General features: G+C 36.8%; 1 protein-coding gene across 1 annotated transcript in view; it reads left to right on the top strand.

Moving 5' to 3' along the window:
• Positions 1 to 3,154: 3,154 nt before the first annotated feature.
• Positions 3,155 to 24,954, top strand: part of LOC113109524 (ciliary neurotrophic factor receptor subunit alpha-like) — a 156,025-nt gene continuing 134,225 nt past the window's right edge. Inside the window, exon 1 of the mRNA XM_026273100.1 lies at positions 3,155 to 3,384. The gene's annotated coding sequence lies outside the window, so the exon portion shown is untranslated. The remainder of the gene's footprint in view (positions 3,385 to 24,954) is intronic.

Here is a 24,954-nt window from a genome sequence, read left to right as displayed (position 1 = left end):
ACGTATTGAGTACATGTACAGTAAATTAGCATACTTTCCATAAGGCCAACAATTCACCAAAAAAATAAAAATAAATAAAAAATAAATTAAAATAAATAAATAAATAACATATATATTCATATATAAATGAATAAATGAACGTTTCCATGACATTCTAATTTATTGAGAAGTACCTGTATGTTAAAAGGTCTTTGTGGAGCCATAGTTGCCAATAAATAAGCTTTATTTTGAAGAGTTTAACTCTTAAGTGTAAGCATGGTGGCTATGGGTTTTTGCTTGGCCAAGTGCAATTTTCTTTTAAAAGTATAAAAATGTAGTTATATTATACAATGCATAAAAGATCACAAGTTCATTTACATTCAAATAGTTTCATAAAACTTTAACTCTGAATTTTTCATACTCATCCATATATGAATATATATATATCTACTGATCTGGTATCCATTGTATAATGTTCATTAATGACTTAACGGTATTCAGTAAAAAATAAACTGACCCTATTCCTTCTCCTCTCTATGTTATTTCCATTTTGAAGCTACTGCCATCCAAAACCATTTTGACCTCTGAACCAAAAATGCCAGTCATTTCTGTAATCACTTAACAGTATCACTCTCGATCCCAGCTCATCTTGTAACTTAACAGTGTGACAGTGTGTCCCTGCAGTGCATTGTCGGTAGTCTCCCCCACTGGCTGAACGGTGAGCAGACTGATGGGAGGGCTAGTAGTGACTTTGCCTTTCTGAGGAGCAGCTCATGTTTAATGCACAGCCCTGCTGAGCTCTGAGTATTGATTTGTAAATGCACGCTACGTGTGTTTATCTGACTAAGATTCTCACCATTGTTTCAGGAGACATATTTGCATAGAAGCAAGAGCCCAGAAGAGAGAGAGAGAGAGATAGAGAGAGGAGGAGGAGGGGGCATAAAGTGGCGATGAGCTGTAGTTCAGATGTGCTTTAAAGAAAGAAAGAAAAAAAAAGAAAAAAAACGGAGAGAGACAGATAAAGGAAGAGGGGTGCAAGTTTCAGCTTTTAATTATTGTGACTGGTGAAAAGACCATTTAATAACATGTATTCATTCATACATTCATTAATTGATTACTGTGCATTGTTTATTATGTCTGTTTATTATTTATGGTGTGCATTTTCCATTAAAATTGTTTGCACCAATGTTTGGTGTGCAATTTTGATGTTTGGTATGTGTTAATTGTTGCTTTCCAAGTGCATTCAATGATTGGTTCTTATGTTGCAACTCTGCAGCATGATTTCACCATCCAGCTAGGTTCTTCTACAATTACCCCACCAACTTTGGTCAGAAATGTAATATTGGTGTAATCTTTGATGACCAGCTGAAATTCAAAGATCACAATGCATTGGGAAGTCGTGGCTTAATGGTTAGAGAGTTTGACTCCTAACCCTAATGTTCTGGGTTTCAGTTTCCGGTAATACCATGACTCAGGTGCCCACCGAACCCCCAACTGCTCTCTGGGTGCTGCAGCATAAATGGCTGCCCACTGCTCTGTGTGTGTGTGTGTGTGTGTGTTAGTTTTTTTTAAGAAAGTAAAAATGTACAAAGTTTCCTGTGAGGGTTAGGGTTAGGTGTAGGTTTGGTGCAGGGCCACAGAATATACAGTTTGTACAGTATAAAAACCATTATGCCTATGGGATGTCCCCACTTTTCACAAAAATAAACATGTGTGTGTGTGTGTGTGTTCACTGCTGTGTTTGTGTGCACTTTGGATGGGTTAAATGCAGAGCATGAATTCTGAGTATGGGTCACCATACTTGGCTGTTTGTCACATCACTTTTTAAACACTGATCGATCCTGCAGGTTTTTCATTACACAACATCAGAAAGACATGGCCCTTTGTAACGGAGCATGCTGCACAACTTCTTGTCCAGGCCCTTGTCATTTCTAGGCTGCACTGCTGCAATGCTCTTCTGGCTGGACTTCCATCAAACACAATCAAACCTCTTCAAATTATTCAGAATGCAGTGGCACGACTGGTCTTCAACGAGTCCAAAAGAGTCCATGTTACACCTCTATTTATTTTTTTGCACTGGCTACCGGTCATGGCTCGGATCAAGTTCAAGATATTGATGCTTGCATATAGAACATCCACATGCTCTTTCACTCACTATTACGAATCTGCATCCCCTTCAGAAGTCTGATATCCGCTGGTGAAAGACACCTCATGATACCATCACAGAGAGGCTAAAAATTAATTTCAAGAACATTCTCGTTCACCATTCCTGGCTGGTGGAATGATCTTCCCATCCCTATCCAGAATGCTGAATCCATGACAATTTTCAAGTGTCAGCTGAAAACTAATCTATATTGCTACTTGACTTTATCCTAAAAAAAAAGGAAAAAACCTTTTGTCTTTCTCTTTATTTATTCCTTTTCTTGCTTGTACTTATTTGAACTAATGCCTGAAACTAGGTATCACGAGCACTTCCTGTGTCTGTTTGCCTCTTTAAGAAGAATTACTTTATGTATTCCCCAATAGTAAGTCATTTTAGATAAAAGCTTTTGCAAAATGACTAAAGGTAAATGTTGAACCACAAATCAAAATGTCCCAAGAGGATAGGAATACGGCTAATGAGGTCACTTTTGTGTCTTGATTGTTTTCCCTTGACAGTAAAATTATTAAAGGCAGATTACATATAAAAAACAACAACGATAAAATAAATAAAATAAATAAATAAATAAATAATACATAAAAAATGTCGATGATAGAGGTTTTGAGATTTCAACAGTCTCAAATTGCACTCAGTCTGCAATTTATTATTATTATTTGTTTTACATCAAACTGTTCCACAGACAATTTTTTGCCTTACTTTAAGACGAACATTTGAGAAAAAGCGAACACTTAAATAAAGCATTAATAAAAACCCTGTTAAGTTATTCAGAGCTATGAAAGAGCAAACTCTGAGCAAAATGCATTTCTCTTTGGGTGGTTGCATTTTGTGTTTTTGTTAATCATGCCCTGGGTATTGCAAGCATATGTCACTGTGCGCGCGTGTGTCTCTCTGGCAGCGCACACTTCCTGCAACAGTGGCTAGGGGGTGCATGTGGACAGAGGAAGCCACACTAATATATTCCTCACTGGCTGCTGTGAGCTGGTCACATGGGGAGCCAGTGCGAGTTTAAAAGTGCTTTGGTTTCCCTTCAGCCAGTGCAGTGTGAGCCTTTGCTTGAGACGCACACACATACACACACACTACACGCCTTTGCCTACAGAACGGCAACTTTCTGTACTGGAGCTTCTCTGATCTACCCAAACACACGTACACACTTTCACATCTGTGTGCAGCTATAGAGGACAAGACACAGGCATTAAGGTGCGGAGGAAGATAAGTCAAGAGACGGAAGCAAACGCTTTCAAGTAAGTACCTTTAATCTATCTCTTCTTTATAAACTGTCAGTCATTTCTAACAGGGATGTTTAGTTGCATGCATTGCCATTTGGTTTTGTGCTTTGAGGGACATGCAAAGATGGACAGATGTCTTTTTTTTCTTTTTTGGAGCTCCTATTTTGGAAGCTGTTGGGATCAACAAATGATTGGCAAATGTCACCTAATGGATTATTTCCTGTTTGTTTGAGATCTCACAGTGTTCACTAGCCGCGGCGTCTCCCGGTTCTCCCCTGCCTGTTATGCACATGTTAGAAGGATGCGAGCGAGCATATTAGACAGCCGCGCACCATGCGAGAAATGTGATTCACACAGCCTCGCTCCGGGAAGAGGAGGCAAACAAAGTAGCCAGTTCACTGGAGAGAAGAGAGACGGGGGTGAGGATCAGGGGACGGAGGAATGGGAGAGAAAGACGGTGCGACCGAGTGAAAGTGGAGAGGCTTTGAAAAGCCCTGACACTAGGCAGACAATTAGCCCCAGCTTCTGTTATCTGTGCCTTTTCTGTAGCTGCTGCCCTGAAGGCGCAGGTCAAGGGAAGAGCTGACCCAGTGTCAACACTCCTGCATGGAACCCATTATCAGGACCTGATTGATTAGTTTTAGCGGAAATCTCCTCATCTCCTCCTCCTTCTCCAGCTCGGGCTGCTGCTTTTTGTTCTTTGGCTGGGCTTGTCTCTTGCCAGTTTCCCTGCCTTTACATTCTTCATCCGTCTCTTTGATTTTCGTTGTGGGTGTAAATCTCATGGTAACTTGTCACGAGTCAAATAATAATAATAATAAAAAAATAATAATAATAATAAATGTTCATGAAGAAAATATCAGATTTGACTATTATTATTATTATTATTATTATTATTATTATGACTTTTTGATCTATCGGTTTTTGTCTATTTATGGAAATTGTCATGTCACAATGCAACAAGCCTTAAAAGAAAAAAAAAACAATTTTCATTAAGCAAAGTATAATTTTCTTTTTATTGTGCATTAAAATATGACCTGGACACGTTCTTGACAGGTTTCATGAGATTCAACCTTATGCATATCTATTGGTATTTTGGACTTCTTGGGATGCAGCATGCATTTATTGGTGGGCTAAAACTCTTTATCTGAAACACAGGGACATGCTGCGGGGGTAAAGCTCTTTCTCTTTGCTTTTAAAGACTCTGCCCTCCTCACATTAGCACAAAGGGGGTCAGCTTAACTCTGGGAGGATTGACACTGCCTTAATGATGCCCTGTTTCATGCCTTATTGAGAGCGGTGACTGAATGGCTGCCGGACACCTATTTTCTTTTTAAATGAGGGTCTCTGCTGTCTCTGTACAGTGTTTCAGTTCGTAAAGCTTTCATTGAAGGGGCTCTCGCTGTCATCTGAGCAGCCTGTAGCTTGGCACCTGGTTTTAGTTTGACTCCTTCCACACAAATGCAGTAAAAGAGCAACACGCGCTGGTCCGGGAGCTCGTGTGGATGTAAATAAAGCGTTGCAGGCTCAATAAAAGAGCTAAAGTGTGGTGCACGTGCTATGTTAGGCTTCATTAAATTAATCCACTCCTTTCGTTAGATTAAGCAGGACATCTTTAGGTCTGGAATCACGGTAGGGATTTGTCTCGTGGGGTGTGATTCAAGACCCCATGCTCGTGTTTTTCGCTCTAATCTCTCCGTCCTGCCCCGGGGCCGTGTTTATGATTCAAACAGAAGAAAAGTAAAATAACACCAGCATAATATTTCCCTTAACATACTTACCCCTTGGATAAACATCCTTAAACAGATGTCAGAACGCAGGCTGATCACAGACAACGGGGGCTGCCGATGCTTTCTTCCCCAACATACACAAATTCTACAAATTAGAAGCTGGTGCTTGAGGAATCCGCCAGCAAAACACTTCCCACTGCTCTCATTTTCAGAGTCAGGGCCACACTGAGATGAAGTAGTGTGTGATCTTTATGAACTGAGTTGTTAAAGCTGTTGTGATGTGTTGGTAATCTGCTGCTTATTCGATTAGGATTTGATTGGTTTATTTATCATTTCATTTGCGTGCGAATTTAAAGCCTGTGTATTTTATGCAGTAAACAAGATTTTTCAAGGTTAGCATATATGTTATTTTCTTGATTCTTCCAATTTAGCCCTTCACTGAGCTAACTAATGTGATGTTGCTACCGTTTGATATTGAGAATGTGAATGCCGCCAACCCGCTGCGCTTTATTAGTATTCATCAAAATGCATTCAAATGCGAGAAGTCTTTTTTTTGACTTCCACGTGGGTTTTTATGTGGAAATAAATATTTATTTATAAAATATATTAATATGTATTTACATAGAATACATATATCACTTAAAAAGACAGTATGGGATAGATTTGCATTCCCTGATGGAAATACTAGCTCTTTTGCAAGACAGTGAAGCCTAGATATATATTTACCATGGCTATTTAAGGGATTGTGTACAGTGTTTGGCACAAATTCATAATAACATTTCACGCAGTATACGTTTTTGCTCAGTTCACTTTTGCACAATTTTTTTGGTCACACTTTAGTTTGGGGACCAGTTCTCACTGTTAACTAACTATTGACTTTTGTCTTAATAAACTCCTTATTTTGGTGCTTATCAATAGTTATTAAGGCTGTTTAGGTATGTGGTAAGATTAAGGGATCTAAAATATGGTCATGCAGAATAAGGCATTAATATTTGCTTTATAAGTAAGTACTAATAAACATGTAATATGCTAGTGACGTGCATGCTAGCTAACAAACTACTGGAGATGGCAACAACAATTGACTGTAGCATTAACAAGTTTAGAAGAAAGATGCAGCTCTAGTACCGTACATAGATATCTTTATCAGTCATAATGTCTGGAGAAAAATAGCGCAGACACTAGAAAAAGATTTGCATTTCTTGTGTGCATGTGTCAAGTGTCTATGTTCGTGCATGCTGTCAAGATTTTTTTTAGAAAGTCTAGATCTCAGCTATACACATACGGTAAGCATTCGCACCAAAACTGAAATGTACTTTTGCCTTAAAATGTAGTGGTTACAAATTCAGCTTTGAAAAAAACAAAAACAAAAAGGCATTTCATTGTTTCCTGTTGGCTGTTTAGAAAAATGAATTCACAACATGATGCCTTCTTTGCGATGTTAGGACCAATGGGAACACAGTATACAAATGTCACAATGATGTCATCACAGCCAGTTGCATTATAAATGCTTTCCATAAAAATATATTCCACACTTCTATGCCTGAAAGGATCTACAGCACAAAGTTTGAATTGAGTGATTAAGCAATTCAGGTATAACAATATATCATGAGTCTAGAACATAGTGCATTCAAATTTATTTTAATTATAAATGTGTCTTTGCACCTTGCTATTCTGATTGAAATCTATTGTTTCTGCCTGGGTATGGAAATGATATGCTATTTGCTGTAGATGAAGCTATCTGCATGTTCCATGGATTCCCAATGTCTCATTTTCATGTCTGTAGGTGGTCTGAATATGTATGGGGTTGTAAGTCCATCTATATATTTGTTTATCAACACATTTGGGACACCAAGTCAACTTCGGAACCCAAAGTATTCCTCCTGTTATGAACATTCAAATGCACTAACTCCACCAAAACCCCGATGTTCTTTCCTCCAAAATGAGTCTTCAAGATGTGGCTCTGCTTTAAACAATTCATTCCCCGGGTTGCATGCAATCTATTATTCTTCCATTTAACCCCGTCCACAAAACATTCTCTATTTCCAAATTGGCTACCTGGATCATAACTAACCTGTTTAACTCAAGCATGTGACTTAACATTGGTCCTCTCCTCGATGGCTCCATTCCTGTTCTTGAAGCATTACAATACCAGATCCAGGCCTTCCATCCCAGACTCTATTTAAAGACATCTTGATCCTTGACAAAGTAAACACAGAGAAGACATGGTTATTTATAAGCTGAAGGCCATAAGATCACCAGCATGCCTTCGAAAGGTCAATGAGTTGACACTTTTGCTGTTGCCTTGGAGGTAAATTTGGTTCCTGAAATTTTGCGTGTCATTTACTGACCACCTCTATCACATTTGCACCTGTAGATAAAGATTTAAGCCAGGAAAGTTGGTCCAAGGTCAGGGTACATGGGTGACCCCTATCTCTAGGCACAGTGTAGAATACAGGATGACTAGAAAATGGTAACCCAAACAATAGCCCTTGAGCAAAGAGCAACCCAGAAAAATGCTGGAGCTCTTCTCCGGCCTCGTCGCAAGCTTTTAATCTATTAACTGCTGATCCTTAAACTCTAATCAATGCAGGCTTTTATATTTCCATTAAACGAGAAAGGGAAATGAATAAATAAATCATGCCATCAGAGTGGCCAGCCTCCTTCACTTGGAAAACCATCGCAGACAGACCTCTTCTTAGCATGTGCAATGCAAATTGTGTTAGTGCTCTGGGGCAGAGTTATTTGCCCAATTTTCCTGCATCCCCTTGGCTTTTTATTGCATGTCTGCATTATTAGTGCCACAGCTTTTGATAGCAAGCACGCTCAGTTATTAAGGGAAGGGGGTTTGCAGAATTTGGACGAAGGGGGAGGCGTTGTGTTGACTGGGAAACGTTAATTGCATTAGCATTCCCCATTTGGCCTCTGATTGGAGTGGACTGGGGAACATGCCAGGGTACATTTTTCTGTTTACACCCCGGCATGGGCTACTATGAAGCCTGGCAGATATTCAAGGTTGAGGGCCCCTGGACACGCCACATTTGTGGCGCCTTAGTCCTGCACAAGTTGCCTGATCCCTCTTCCAAATTCAACATCTTGTACCTCTTCCGTAACCTGTTTATGGCATAGTGAACTTGTGAAAATGAAACATGGGGAAATGCTAAAATAAAAGGTTATCATCTGTCAAACAAATCAAGATGAAGCTGAGATTGTTCTAAAGGAGGATCAACATGAAGCAGAGATTACACTGTTGGCAGATGTGAGTTTTTGCATTAATATAGCTTTCAGTTGATGCTTTGCATATGCCAGCTATTGTACAGTCTCTTCAATCTTTGCAAAACTTTCTTGAGGAGCAAACCAGCACATTAGAATCATTTCTGAAGGATGTGGGACTCTGAAGACTGGAGTAATGATGCTGAAAATTCAGCCTTGTATCTCAGAAATAAATAGCATTTTAACATGTATTAACATATTTCACAATATAACTGTTATTACTGCATGTTTTAAAATACATTGAAATAATCTTACCAACTTTGTATCTGATATACTGTATGAACAATACATGTTTCCGTGTATCATCAATTTGCTGTTACTGCCCAGCATTACATACAGATTTACCATGCATTACATTTAGTTTCCTCAACAACAAGGTTGCAAATTGTGTTTTTAAAATGCAGCTCAAGTACTGCCATGCATCTTCACAACGAACAACACAATTAAACAGTCTTAATGGCGAGAAAAGACTGCTTAATATTGCATAAGTCTACACTTTCGCTCAGCAGCTATTCAATCGGCAAACCCGGGTGATTAGATATTGTGAAATCCGTTTAAAATAATCTTCTCTTCTAATTCTTAACTTAACGTGCCAAGCTAACTTGTATTGTCACCTGCAAGCATGATTAGATTTAGAGTGTTTAAAAGGCTTTTAATTGAAAACGGTGGCTTTATTAACAGTGCTGTGAAGCCCTGCAGGTGGACTCGATCTGCCCTGTAATCCTAGCAGTCTGGGTGTGATACGATTGTTTTCACTAAGCATACTGAATTAGCTGTGCTCCCTGCTGCCCGCAGCTGCTACCGCCTCCATCGAGGAGCTGCTCCTTCAAGAGAAATACTTTCATCTCATTAATGTGGCTTAAAAGTTACGGCTGCTTTGGAAAATTGTGTGAATTCCTTTGAATGACCTTTTGGAAGGGACATACCATAAGGAGTCCATTTTCCCTTGATCTTTTAAGGTTACAAGTTCATTGTAGTGTGAAAAAGTGTGGTAATTTTCAAAAAAATTATAAAATAGAATAAAATCAAATAACATACTCCCTCTCATCAAAAGTAATAATTTAAAAAACTCTAGCAACTGCAGTTGGAACTTTCGATCTACAGATAAAAACTGACATTCTAATTGCTCTGAAAGCAGTGGATTTTGACTCGTCAGGCCTGAGACGAATCAATGCCATTAAAGCACAACATATGGGTGATGTACAGTGCTGCTAATAGTGATATGTTGGTCATGTAAGTCCAGACGTCTCTGAGCGAGCCGGTGTCCAGGTGGCTTAACTGCCTACTTAATGAGCACCAAATGACTGTATCTCGTCACCAGATGGCAAATGTTAAAAGAAAGTCATTTACTTTGAGTCTGTTTTTGCTGCGTTTTTAGAAATAATTGGACTGTGATTACAGTGAAATGTCATGCTGAGCACCCTGACATCATCAGCTGACAATATTTTCAAAATGAGGACCCCCTGCCATTTGCTCATTAGGGGTTTATCTGACTAACATGGCTTCATTTGGCAAGCGTCATTTTTAAAAAAGATTAATGTGCGCATAAATTAATTGTAATATTGCATACATATTATGTATCACATAATATATGCATTATTGACAGAATGCCATGATGCATGTCGTATCTTATTCATCAGCTATTGACACTTCACAAGGTTGTTTAAACACACTTTGAGTGTGTTTTAGTGCTTTTATATTTTGGATTCTTAGTGTTCATTCATTCACTCACTCACTCACTCACACACTCACTCACTCACTCATATATTAATATAGGCATATTTGTCTTCAAAATAAATTTTGAACATTTTAGTTCAAGATTTTAGTTTAAAAGGCAGTTAAGATAAAGAAAAACAAACTCAATCAAGTGTGTTCAATCTTTATTGAATTGAAATCTGTTATCTTCAGCTGTATTCCAATAACCAATTGAAAAAAGACAGAATTTGTTGATTGTTTTGTTTAAAGATTATTTGTAAAAACACAAATTGTAAATATCAGTTTAATGAATTAATGAATAACACTGCAAGGGGAAATAATGTAAACATTTTAAGTTTTAATGAAAACTAATATATAAAAAATTATACAAAAAAATATAATTTTAATGACAAACAAAATATACTGTCCATTTAAAGTGGTTAAGAAACAAAACAAAATGAATAGAACAGAAAATAATAGACTGGAAGTCTGAAAGTGAAAACACAAGTAAAGTGCAGAAAGACACATTTTGGACTCATTATTTCATATTTAATTAGTGCATCAGATGAGATCTTAAATTTTAACGCTAGATGACAATGTTAAGATAATTATAAAGGGGTTGACACTTTATTTGTCTTTCTATTTTCTTTTCTTTTTTTCTTTTTTTTTCTGCATATGGACAACAGTATTTAGTTATATTGTCTAATCTTTCCAGTCAGACTTAGCATGATCCAAGAAGTTTTTAAATGATTATATATATATATATATATTATCCACAACTCAAAGAAGATGCAACTACCATTGGGAAATATAAATAAATAAAAGTGACTTCAAACTCCCCTAAAGCTTTACAAATTTAATAAACAATTTCCTTGTACTCTATCTCCCTCTCTCCCCCCCCCCCCCAAAAAAAAATACAAAATAAATAAATAAAAAAGCAAAAAATAAATAAATAAATAATAATAATAATCAATAAATAAAAATTGCAAAAGTAGCTGATCAGTATTAAGATTAGTCTTCATCATCTTTTAAAATAGTTATTGTGTCTTTCACTGTCTGTTCTGTATCGATTCTTAGCCTGAACAAAATAAACAATTATGTACAGTTTCATCTGATCTTAATCACCATAATGAAGTAGGGCAATATGACTGGAAGTAGTTAATCAGCTTAGAGAAATGGCCTCCTCTCTGTCTCTATAGTCATAATTATTCCTCCTTCGCTCCATAGAGAGGCAGTCTCCTTAAGACGGTCTCATTAATTACCACACAAACCATAACTCCTATCTCCCAAATAGTTTCCCCACATATTCCTGCTGATTACCTATTTCCAAAATGAGCCGGTTTTGACAAATGCTCAACTCTAGGTGGAGGTGTGGATCTCGGCTGAATTTATAGCCATCTTGCAAAACCTGCTCTTGTCCTTTTTATGTCTCCCAAAATAATAAGACATCCTGATTAAGTAGCGAGTGGCCAAGATAGCGAGGAACAAATGCGCTAATGGTCGCTGAAAATAAAACAGTTGACAAGGCTGGATTAAAGCACTTGTAATTTAAGCGCTTTGACAGTTTATGTGCTGGTGTGGTGGAAAATATAACAGCGTGTCATTTACCTGAGAGAGAGTGCAGGCAAGATTTAAGGCTTGTGTGAACCGTTAAAAGTGGATTTTAACAAAAACTATCACCAGGTATTATGTGATCGGTATTTAGCTGATTTTAGACTTAAAATTGTAAGACTGTTCATGTAATAATATAATATAATATAATATAATATAATATAATATAATATAATATAATATAATATAATATAATATAATATAATATAATATATGTTAATTTATTTATTTATTAAGAGTCTGCTGCCTACTTAAGAAAGAGAACTTTATTTATTTATTCCAGTAAAAAGACCTGAAAAAATATATTCATTTTTCATGTTTATTTGTCCATAAACCTCACTAAAACCTAATCTCTTTCTTTCCTCCTTCACCCCGTCCTCCATTTATAGTGTGAATGAAAATGTAAAATGTAAAAATAATTTATTTATATAATAATAATAATATAATAATATGTTATTTTTAACTGTGATACTCAAATGCATTAATACTGCATATTAATACTAATATTTCTTTGTTCCTTCCTTCTTTCCTTCCTTCCTTCCTTCCTTCCTACATTTCAATACAGCTCATGTTCATTCATAACATAAACATGATCTTTCCAATATAACTTGATTGCAGCAAGAGTCTGGCCATGCAGACCTAGTGTAGTGAAAAAAAAGAACTTTGATGTGAAATTGCACACAAAAATATAAACAAGAAATCAAACTAACGTAGAGCGAATAGCTACATTTGAAAAAAACCTGTAGTAACTTAATTGGCAAGAGCTTGATTTTCCCCACTCAACATCTTGGGCTCTCAGGTAATCAAGCGCACATTCAACACATGCAAGTTGTGGTGCAAAAGTGATTAGACTAATTAAGACTAACAACTGTTCTATCAAAGATTTTTTATTTTTTCTTCCAGTCCCTTGGCTGATTTGTTACGGTAATGCTCACATGTAGGCTTTGTTTCAAAACCAAGTACACTACCCATATAGGCAGCATTTGAAATCATCCTAGAAATCACAGGTCCAATCTAAAGTCTGTTTCAAAAGGTAGGCAGCAGCTTGTGTTTTTCGACAGACTTCACATCAGGAGAGAAAGTCAAAAGCGCGCATGTGGGAAGATGATGATTAGATCACTCCACAAATTACAATTAGAATGGAAGATGCATCCCACATGTTTGTTCAGTTTGCATTTCAATTTAAAATCATAAAAACGGCTGCTCTCAATCAGATTTTGAGGTTAAAAGGTGCGTTTTGCAGTTTTTAGTTTGAAGTATTAGTTTAGCCACATGCAAAACCTTACTGAATAGTGTTATGTTGCTGCCTGCGTCTCAAATCAGTCACTTAGAAGGTTCAATTAGGATGTTGTCTAGGAAGGCAATATACAACAAGGCTCACAAACAGAACCTGAATTGTACTAAGCAGTCCTGTTAATATGCATTTTGGCACTTGGATTGTCTTTGACATGTGATACACCTGTCAGATGCATTAGTCTACATCATCAACGCTTCACTTTAAAATCAGCTTAAAGCAAAGTTGAGGGCATGTAAATGCCAAGTTTGTCCTAGTTAACGTTAAGGCGGCACATTACGACACAGCGGTGCTCTTAGCATGGAGGACGAGAGACGAGGAGGTGCAGACAGGGACTTTACACTTAAGCTTGCTTCACCTCCAGGGTGCTGGAGAGACATCAGTACACTTTTGAAGATGGGATTGAGGGATTTTGTCAACCTGCTACACAGCCTTCGGAGATTTGTTTGATAGCAAATTTTAGTGCATGGTCTAATCAGAGGGATAAGACTGCAACTATTGAAAAATGATTTCCTAGCTATATAGGAGTATATTCATGAATCTATTCTAGTCACAACTTGGGATGCAAGCCTCGACAGAAAATAAGAAACACTCTGTTTCTTTCTTTTTTTTTTTTTTTTAATAACAGGACATGAAATCTATGCATAAAAAAATAGAAACAATATTTCTGTCAACACAAATTACATCTGAGAATATATATTTATTTCAAGATCAACATTTAAATAATTAAACACTCAAGTACTCTGTCTTTTTTTTTTTTTTTTTTAAAGAAATCTCATACGCAAAACTCAATGCCATTTTTCACAAATAGTTTTTTATTTTTTATTTCCCAGACTAATCTGTATTTTGTAACCTAAACACATGTATGTGAAACCGATTCAAATGCCTTTATACTGGACAAATCCAGTACATAATTATGTGCCCTTGAAATACTGAATGATATATGGAACGCTTGGCAACCCTAATTACAACCTTAAACTTGAACATAAAGTGTTGCTTACTTTAGGTCACCCCGACAATCCATCTAGCGTCGCTCCCAAAACCTCAATCGCCGTTTTCTCTGCTTCTGTGTCAAAGCTTTGAACTTCAATTGCATCTAATGCAGGAACCTACGGCAAGCCAAACCTGTTTATCGCTTTCCACATCACATGTGAACTCTTGAAGCAAGGATAGATGTTCTCAGCAGAGCAGGAGGCAGCGCTGACAAACTATGATAAATTAGTTGTTTACTGACATTTTATGCTGGCTGAGGATGGTGGTTAGGGAGGAGATATGTGTTAATGAGACGAGAATAAGTCATGGAGATATGCTTACATTGATAAGAGGAAGTCAAAAAATGGCGATTAGGTCGCACCACAAACTGGAATATATGAGATGCATTCTATGTGATGTTTATTCATGTGATGCTAATCTTGTCCTAGATTGGATACGATTTAACAGTTAATGGTTCAATCAGTAAAACAGATGTCATTTTCAGTTATAGTAGTAAATAATAAAATAATAATAATAGTGATAAAAGACACTCAAGTCACTCCAAACCTGCATGGGCTTCTTTCTTCTGTTGAACATAAAAAACTTTACCAATAGTCATCAAAAAAATCAAATACAATAGTTGTGTGAATGAAAAAAATAAAAAATAATTGTGTGAATTATGAATTACATAAAAAAAGGTTATTAAAAAATAAAAATAAAAATGTAAGTTTTATGTGTGTGTATATATATATATATATATATATATATATATATATATATATATATATATATATATATATATATATATATATATTCAAATTTTTGAATTGTAATTTGAAATAGTTGATGGTAACAATTTAGCATATTTAAAAGCCATTTTTTTTCTCATTTTTATGTCAAAAATGTTATTTAAAAGGTTATTAATGTGAATTTGGATATTGCTTATGTGATTTTATTGTGTAATAATTTACACATTGTCACATATAAATGGTATTAAAAATATAATGGTAACAGGGTTGATGAATAGCATTATGCCAGATACATTTAATAATAATAATAATTATAAAATTTTATAAAATATAATGCAAAATAATAAATAATAAAAAGTCCGATATAATTAGTATAATGTTTTGAGTTGATTAAATCATCTAAACAGATGTTTTTGTTGCAAAATTTGTCATAACTTAGCACAGAAAAGATACATATTTCATGCTCAAAAGTCATTTTGTTATACTGAGTTTTGTATTTTGTATTTTTCCCCACCTGCTTTAAAACTCCGAAGTCTGAGGTGCAAGTGTAGATTTGGAATTGCCCGATGAACACCACTTTAGAGAATGCAGTGCTAGCAGATTAAATAGCATTTTAATGCACTTTGTAATGATCTTATATGGGCACCTCCTGTGCCTACCTATTATATGCCCTTAAAATCCCCTTACTGAGCATATCCTCCACTGTCTGAGTATCATTTGTGCGTCAACCATAGTGGGTGGGGAATGCTTTGTCTAGATGAAGGACAATGCTGACAGCCTTATATTTTGCTGTCCTTGTAAACACTGACCAATCGAAAAACAACAGAGCATGACACCTTTATCAAGCCAGTAGCACAACTACTGTACAGAAAACCACTAAAAACTGCCATTTATGGTGGCATGTGATGGCAACGCACATATATCACTTAAAGCATACTGGCATTTAGTCAAAATGGCTATATTAAAAGAGATACAATCAGACTATTTGTCAAGGCGCCAATGTAATTAATGTGCAAGCGCCGGGATAGAGCTGTAACTGAAGATCAGTATTAGCTGTCTCATTAGCATTTTAAATAAGATTGAGATTAGTAACATTGGCAAAATAATGTGGCTACCAGCGTAAGTTTGGGGCCAATTTAGGCATTTTCCCATCTCCGTCCAATTAGATCTTTGACATTCACATTTCACCTCCATTTCACAGAGAGCAATTAAATGTTGAGTTGAAGCTTTAGAAGAGAATGAGGGAAAGAGAACTGAGCTCATTTAGCTTGCACAAAGAACGACAGAGAAGTTAATGAAGAAGAGAATAAGAGGCGACAGCAATGAGCAGCTAAATTGTTTGGACTGAAAAGGTGTCACTGAATATCACTGGACAAGGCCATTAGCTTCCATTTCCAGTTATTTCCCAGATCTACTTCCTATGTTTGGAAGCAAAATTGTACAAACAGGTAAAACATGCTACCATTTATCAAAATATATTAATTTGAATCTGCAACTGACCTTTAAAATGTTTGCCGACCAATTCCACGTTATCAACTGTTGCTATCTGCCATGTCACAAACTTATGTTTTTTTATAATGCACATTTACATTTTTTCTAAAGCAATAAAGAAAAAATATAGGGGGAACTGTGGGGTTACAGCGAGGCACTTCCAATAGCTATATATGGGGCCAATTTGTTAAAATATTCATAGATTTCAAAATATCAGCCATAAAAGACGCTAACATTATTATTATTTTCTTAAATAATTTACTAATATTTTCTAATATTTTGATAATATTTTTACAGAATTATCAATGTAAGTGTTTATACAACAGAATAGGGTTGCACTTTATGGTAGGTGACCTTAGCTGCTATGTGTAAAAAATAAAACAAAAATAAGAATAAAAAAATAAACAGTGTACTTGTTCATATTGTCTTGCAAAACACTTTTGGTGCTATTTAAGACATAATCTTTTTTTTTTTTTTTTTAAACATAATTTCTTTTTAGCCTGAAATACTCCTTTAACATCCCAATATATGCCCATCTAAAATTTAACTCTGCTGTCACGAATTACAGCAGATGACAAAAATGTCGAAAAAAAAATACTGTATACAAAATCTTGTCTTATCTGGAGCAAATCATCTAAGCAACCAATATTGGCGGTGAGAAATCAATCTGGCAACATATGAGGTATATATCACAACATCAAAAACAAACTACTTTAAAAATTCAGGATTAAAAACAGCCAAACTTGGCATCATTTCCATCACTGGGCTTTTTGCTGAAAAAAAAAACGTAAAACTTTAATCGGAGTCAAAAACACTACTGAGTTAACATACAGCATGGGAAAGGTCAAATGCCCCAGCATCCCTCAGTGCACAGATGTTTAGCGAAATAGCATTTTTCACCCACCGCTGCTGCATAATCTCTGCTGATCATAGACTTGGCATCTACCTGTATACTCATTAATTGATTCCCACCAGTTCACCTCAAAAGCCGTGACCTAACTGACATTGCATCGCCCTGTAAATGGTCCTATTAAATCAGGGGATCTCGTAAACTTGCCGAGCAGGGATGTCTTGCACAGGGTAGGTCAGCATTGGCTATCAATTATGTGTCCAGATGACCTTCTGTAGCCTCACAGCGGGGCGAATGCTGACCAGACAGTCACTTGCGAGTTTATGTTTGCAGTGTTTTCCTGTTTAACACAATGGATTTATTAATCTGCTTGTGTTTAGCCTTCCACGGGTCATACATGGATCCAACTGAACCCATGATCTTTCTATTATTGATTATGTGGCCTTGGATGATGGTGTATGTCAAACCCAACATGTCAGCCTATTGCTGAGTATTAAATGTCTGTGCTACAGACATGACGAATAGATAAAATCATGCATCTTGTTGAGGGACTATTGCTTTAACCATCTAGCTACACTGTAACAACCACATGGAGCACCCTAGAAAATGCTAGGCAACACTCATAACTGAAGCTGTCAAACAATTAATCAATATTAAATTTGCTACAGTTAAAAAGCTGGTAGTTGGATCTCGGGAGAGGGCTGACGGTCCGCCGCGAGGCAAGCCACCGCGTGTCCTGGACCCTGCCTCCTGGCGCCCCCCGGATGCCCTTAACTGGGTGTTCAGCCACCTCAGGGCCCGGAGCATTTACTTTTAAAATATTAGAGTGTTCAAAGCAGGCCACTTGTTGCCGATGAATACCGCAACTAGGAATAATGGAATAGGACTCTGGTTCTATTTTGTGGGTTTCTGGAACCCGGGACCATGATTAATCACATCCAAAATGAAAGATTAATGATTTGACATCCCTACTCATAACACAATATAAACCACATAACAGCCCTTTAGCAACTAACTAAACCTTCAATATCACATAAGAATCCCTAGCAACCACACCTAAGAAACCACCCAAAAAACACTCCAGAAACTGCTTAGCAACCACCTAGAAAAAACTGAAGCAACCACAAAATAATGCCCAAACAACTAACGTAAAAAAGACCTTACCAACTGCTTAGCAATCACCAAGAGTACCTTGTGAATCTCCTAGTCAGAGGGCAAGAACCACCCAGATCACCCAAGCAAATGTTTTGCAACCACCCATTTCAACATAAAAAATGCATAGCAATCCTTTAACAAGCATCTACACTGTAAAAAGTGCATAATTATAGCAACCACCTACCAACACCCTACCAACTGATTAGCAACCACTCAGAGAACCCTGATAAACACCTAGTTACACCGCAAGAGCAATCTATAACAAAATATCAACCACATAGAAGTTCCCTAGCAACCACTTAGAACACCCTAACACATGCATATGTTGGAAAGCCTAACAACCACCTAGCTACTCCCTGGGAACCACCCTGTGACATCAGCAATCAGATAGCAATATATCAATCTAATAACACCCTACCAACTGCTACAGCGCCTACCTACCTACAGTAGCTATACCACAATAACCACCTAGAACAGCCTAGCAAATCCCTGGAAACCACCAAGAAAACCATATCAACCCCATGACAATCCCTTAGCAACCACCTAGAACACCCTAGCAATCACATATGAAGAAACACTGAACAAACACTTGTATGTGACCTAGGATCCACACAGAACACTGTAGCAATGCCTCAGCAACCAATCAACCACTTAAAAATACCATACCAATCACACAACAATCCCCTAGCAACCACCCAGCACACCCTAGCAACCTAATTCAATATGTAGTTCCAGCATGAAATGCATGGATTGGAATAATAACCCACTGCATTTTCTGCTTTGATTGGTTCAGTAGATTGTTTTTAAAATTCTGTGGATAGCAAGGCAACACCAAACCTCAGCTGTCAGCCAGTCTCCTTGCATATTTGGCATTTATTACAGTGTAACGCTCTTGTGTATCACACAGACGCTGAGCTGTCAAAAGGCAGAGTAAAAAGTGTTTGCCAGGCAGTCCATCTGTCTGGTTCAGGTTTGAACTCTTCCGATTCAGTTTGCGCTGTTGTTTGTGTAACAGCATCTTTATCCAAAAAGCAAAAAAAGCAAATGATTTTTGAAATGTTTGCAGAAGCACTCGCGCAGAAAAGCGCAGCTGGTGACACCCGCAAGGTGAGTGTCTGCTCGCATCTCAGCAGAGCTGAGTGTTCCAGAAAGCCGGACGTATCAGCGCCTCCCTCCCAGTCTTTCCGCACTAAGCACTTTCACCTGCTTTACAGTTCTATCAGCGGCAGTGACACACTGATATGTGCGGTCTAACATCCATTAAAATGTGTTTGCTTCAATGTCAAACAAAAAATATAACATGCCCGGGAAGAAATGCGCTCTGAGCTGTTTCTGTCCCTCTCTCTTGCCAAACATGAGCAGGCAGGGGCAAATGCATTTCCTGCCAGATGCTTGGTGCATACTGAATGACCGCAGCTGATCAAATAAATAAATAAATGGTATTTTGCCAGAGTAATGAGATCCTCGAAAATTCGAGATTATGTTCAGTTGGTTAAACATAGCAGACAAATAAAATGTGTTTATATGATATCTATAACATCGGTACTATATTAAATTATTGATAATGTTAATTTTATGTAGTATTATCAATAATATATAAATACTTTTTAAAGAACTTAATGCTTTTACTCAGAATGGACACATGATAATAATAATAATAATAATAATAATAATAATAATAATAATAATAATAATAATAATAATAATATTTTTATTATATATATTTGTATATGCTCTTGTTTCCCTTAATATCTTCATGTCTTAGTTTTTATGGTTTTGAATTATGACTAAGAATACAATGACTGATAAAACAGTGTTATTGTACTGTAACTGATATACTATTATTTTGTAAATCATATTTTTTATTAGTTTTTATTTTATAAATATTTACATTTTATAATCTTATAATCTTTCTTTACTTTAGTAATTTTGTTGCTTTTTTTGTCATTTTTTATTATCCTGTTATTTTGAACTATATGTTACTATGCTGTTATTTTGAACTTTCTATTCATTGAGAGATACTGAAACTAAGTGGATCATAGTTTCCACAAATATATTTCAACAAGAAATGTTTCTTGGGCAGCAAATCAGCATATTAGAATAATTATTTGAAGGATCAGTGAAGACTGGAGTAATGAGGCTGAACATTCAGCACTGCTTCACAGTAATAAACTGCATTTTAAAATATAATGAAATATTAAACAGTTATTTTTAATTGTAATATATAGTATGTAAAGGTCAGTAGTAAGGTTTTAGTCATACCACCCAGCACTAGTTGCTAGGTAAGACACAATCTTAGATCTTGTTATGTCTTCTGAAACATAAGTATCCCAACATATTTCCAAAGCATGTTCTCAAAATATGATGGCATTAACATAAACCGAACTCTGCCGGATCGTTTCGCTCACGGACCACCAGACAGTGTTGATATTTGCAGCTGGTGGTGAGAGGAAGATTGTCGTTACAGGGTTGTCTACAAGCCAACATCATGTGATGTCATGCTCACATTTGTTTGGCTGTGTTTCTATGTCTGTTGCCTTGGCAAGTGATGAAAGCACTTAAACAGAGTATTGCGTTTCCTGAAATGAGAGGAATGACAGTGACGGCCGGCTGCCATGAGAGCTGCTCTGTGTGCTCACTTTGTAACCAGAGCAGATCGCATGTAGCAGACACTAAACGTGTTTTCTGGGATGGGTAAGGCTTGGTGTCATTTGTACACATATTTGAGATGGTTGTGTCGGATTCACAGTCATAGCTTGTGAGATGACTTTGGTGATTGAACATTTTAAACCAGCAGAAAGTGGTTGCTCTGTAAAAAAAAAAAAAAGTAGAGTGGCTAATCTGTACAAAATTTGAATGATCCCACTCTGTGAGAGGTAGATTTAGGGGAGGGGTTAGGGGTGGTCATTCATACAATTCATACAACTTTGCCACAGTCTTTCTCAAAATATACAAATTCGTATGACCTGGCTTGTATGAATCATGGCCTAACCCCACCATATGAGTGAGGTCATATGAATTTGTACAATTTAGCCACCTTGTAAAATATTAGACGTTCCCTTCTATATGTTCTAGTGTGGCAGTAAAGCACAATTTTTGGCAACTGTGCATGCGTGCAAACATGTTAGGGTGCACATAGTCAAACACAGAATAAAACAATAGAGTATTATCAACTGCATATATAGCCTACGGGAGTAAACTGTAAACTAGTTGCATATTGCATGGTAACGTAAAACAAATATATAAATATGATTTATAATTATGAGTATTATAATTGCATATTTATGAGTCTTATATTGTTGAACAAACATGGTTCAAATGTTAGAGTTGCGTAATCAGACCGATAGGTTTGACATAATCTGATAGAATTATAACATTCTAGTTCTTTTTCATGTCACTGGCCAATGAGCTTGCTGCTCAGAATTAAAATACTTGGCCATTGCTTGCTCTAGCAGTTGCTAGACTTTTTCGAAACCCTCCTCCTCCCCCAGCTCCACCTGTATAAATCTGCTATGGGGTATTGTCATTTGTGTGATATATGGGGCAGCATTGTAGCAGATCTATTCTCCCAAGCCCAAATATATAAAAATTGTCAGTTTGACCATTCTGGGAGATGAGTTAGGACTAGTTAACTACCTTTTACTTAATTTTTAGACTAGCAGTGAAGGTCAATATATTTGTGACATCAGTGATTGATTGAATATTCAAATGTTTCATTGAATCATTTGCATATTCAAACACTGTAATGGGAAAATGGCTAGTTGTGTCAGCTGGTAACGTCTGACGGACTGTTTTTACTGCCTGCGTGATTCATTTCTTTGACTCCATCTGGCTCTGTTGGTTTACGGTGTTCTAGCATGTAATCTACAACATCCCTGGCCAGATAGCCCTTCAGTCCCGAGCGCTGATACATGGTGTAATCCATCCTCCTGCTCTTGTCTCGCTCGCTTTAGCAAAACCCAGTTAAGGCACTTTCCCCGCTGCCGTGTCTAATTGTCCCGAATGCCATGGCAAAGTTCGCCGGGGGTCTTTGTAGTTGCCAGTCTACAGTCTACTGTTGGGGGACAGGAGTATAAGAGGAAGAGGTCTGTTATTGTGTCTGATGCACTCTTCAGATGTTGTGCTGCACCTCGGATAATCAAAGCTTGTTTGAGTGTATCCAGGTTTCAACTTTTTTTACTGGAAAGGTCAACGTGGAGGGAAAGAAAAATAATAATTAACAAATGACAGATAAATAACAGAGAGAAAGAGAGACAGACAGACAGGCAAACATAAACATATCTCAGCATAAACATATATATATATATATAAAGATTAATAAAATAAATTACTGAATAAAAACCTACTGTTAACACTCACAGTTTGAATACAGAGTAGAGTTTAGGATAAGCATTAAGAATGTATGAACGTGTAATGAGAAATGTTCAGTGTGGTGTGTATAGTTATGAATATTGAGTCTCCGTTACAAAGATATATCTTATGTGCACTGCAGTCCATCACACAGAAATAAAGAGCTAAATTTACCTCCTGGAAATAATGCAAATATGGTTGGATTTTTTAAAACATAATCATCAGCCTGCGTGGTCATGCTGCGTTGACCGTTTGAGTAGTCTTTCAGACCATCTGCTCTGCAGTATGCAAACAGTTGTAAGTCTGCTGTTGCACACGCAATTGATAACGCACTGTCCCTGTCTCACGTGGAAAAGTGATCACTAATCTTCACAAGGCCACGGTCGTCTCTTGGGGTCTTTTTAGTGGGGTAAGAATCTCTCACGCCACATCAGAGCTTGTGCGATAAGCAGAAAATGTCATTGTATGATATCTGATCTATTGAACACTTGTATCAGTCATAGGAAAAGTGCATCTGAGATTCAAGCTTAAAAGTGTTTTAGGCTGAGCAGATGAGGAAGGAAAATTCTAGCTGCAAGGTATATGTTCATGAAAATGTATGTTTTCTTAACAGACAGACAGTTGTAGACTATAGAAAAGGTAGTTCTTATTGGATGAGCAGTGTTGTTTGGTCTTGTAAGATGCTGATAAACTGTCTGCACATTTACAGGCTGTTATATATGAACTGTACAAGCATAAATAGTATAGTCAAGATAATTAACTATGTGCAACCATAAATTACCTACTGCTGTCTTTTGTTGTTGTTGTTGTCTCTTTTGCTGCTGCAGGTATTTCACAGAAGCAGTAAACCAGATTAGAATCTCGAAGATTCACCACAATTAATGATTTTTTTTTTTACATTTGTATTATTATATATATATATATATATATATTGTTTACCATATTAAAGCTAAACTGCATATTTGCCATTATTTTTGGGTATCTTGAGACCTGTGCCGTTAACCCATTTTTTCAAGAATCTGTCATAATAAGTTCTGTATATTCTCCATTTTGATTAAAAACTGTTTTCATGTTGCAGTAATGAGTTTTGGCTTTGCAGCAGTATTAGATGTTTCTTCGGCCTGGTGGACGGCTGTGATTTTGCCGTTGCAGGCACAGCCGTGGCCCTTTAAATAACAGGTAACACATAACCTCTATCCTTCAGGCAAAGCTGGTTCACGGCAGATAAACTGAATAACCAAACGCTAGTCAGACATGCCGGTCTATTTGTGCTGACAGGCTGTTTATTATTCCGCGACCAGTATTAATACTAACTGCGGTCACATTGAGAATCATCAAGGAAAATTGTAACAATTTTAAAACTCTGATTACTGAGCTGTCAGGGCCGGACCGCATCAGGACGGAGAACTGGAGACGAATATCAACGCGACAAGAATTTAAATAATAAAGCAGCGTTCAGAGGCAGGTTTCAAGGAGGCGCTTTGTCTTTCTTGTTTCCTTCCTCTGTCTGCCTCCCTCTCTTTGTCCATCTATCCCAACGATCCTGTGCTTATTATTTTGTCGGTTAATATTACAGGCGCAAGGTCAGGTCTGTTTGTAAGCACGCTCCTGCTGGAGTTGGATATTGATTTTAATCAAAGCTGCGTGGCTCATCACCTCGGCCTGCTTCAGAACGTCCTGTGTCAGGCTTCGTATTTCACGCTTGGAAAGTTTTTTTAATTGATTGCAATTAAAACCAGTGGGATGGTGATGTTGTGTCCTGAGCCCTCGTGACTTGTCAAGGTGGAGGAGAGAGAGAATACACACCAGTCCTTTTAAATAGGACATCACTTCATTTTAATTGTGCTTTGGAAATTGTATATTTAAGACACCTATATGGTATATACTGTACATACCGGAAGGAACTGATCAGCTAATGAGGATATTAGAATGATTTCGGGAATGATCATGTTACACTGACGGATGGAGTAATGAAGCTAAAAATAGGAATAAAATAATACAATATATAACCTATAATACTGTAATATATATATATATATATATATATATATATATGTGTGTGTGTGTAATATATATAGATGTGTTTTTTTTTTTGTACTTTGATCATACAAATGGAGCCTTGGTGAGCATAACAGACTTTCAAAAAAATCTTTATTATTCAAAACTTTTGACTGGTTGTGTATACAACACACAAAATCAATAGCAATCAGTTCGCACACATACAATCTTTTTTATTACAGACGGTTTGTGATATAATGTGGCAGGTATAGCTGGACAGTGTGTCAGAGAACTTCCACAATGGGTACTTTACATAGACGTATAGCAACTAAAAAGAGATTGAATTTGATTTTTTTTTTTATTTTATTTTTTTTTTATTTTTTTTACAACCCTAAGGGTTCTTTTATTTTGTCACCAGCA

The sequence above is a fragment of the Carassius auratus genome, chromosome 10, assembly GCF_003368295.1.
Source record: "Carassius auratus strain Wakin chromosome 10, ASM336829v1, whole genome shotgun sequence".
Lineage (NCBI taxonomy): Eukaryota > Metazoa > Chordata > Actinopteri > Cypriniformes > Cyprinidae > Carassius > Carassius auratus.
This window is presented reverse-complemented; position numbering and strand designations above follow the sequence as displayed.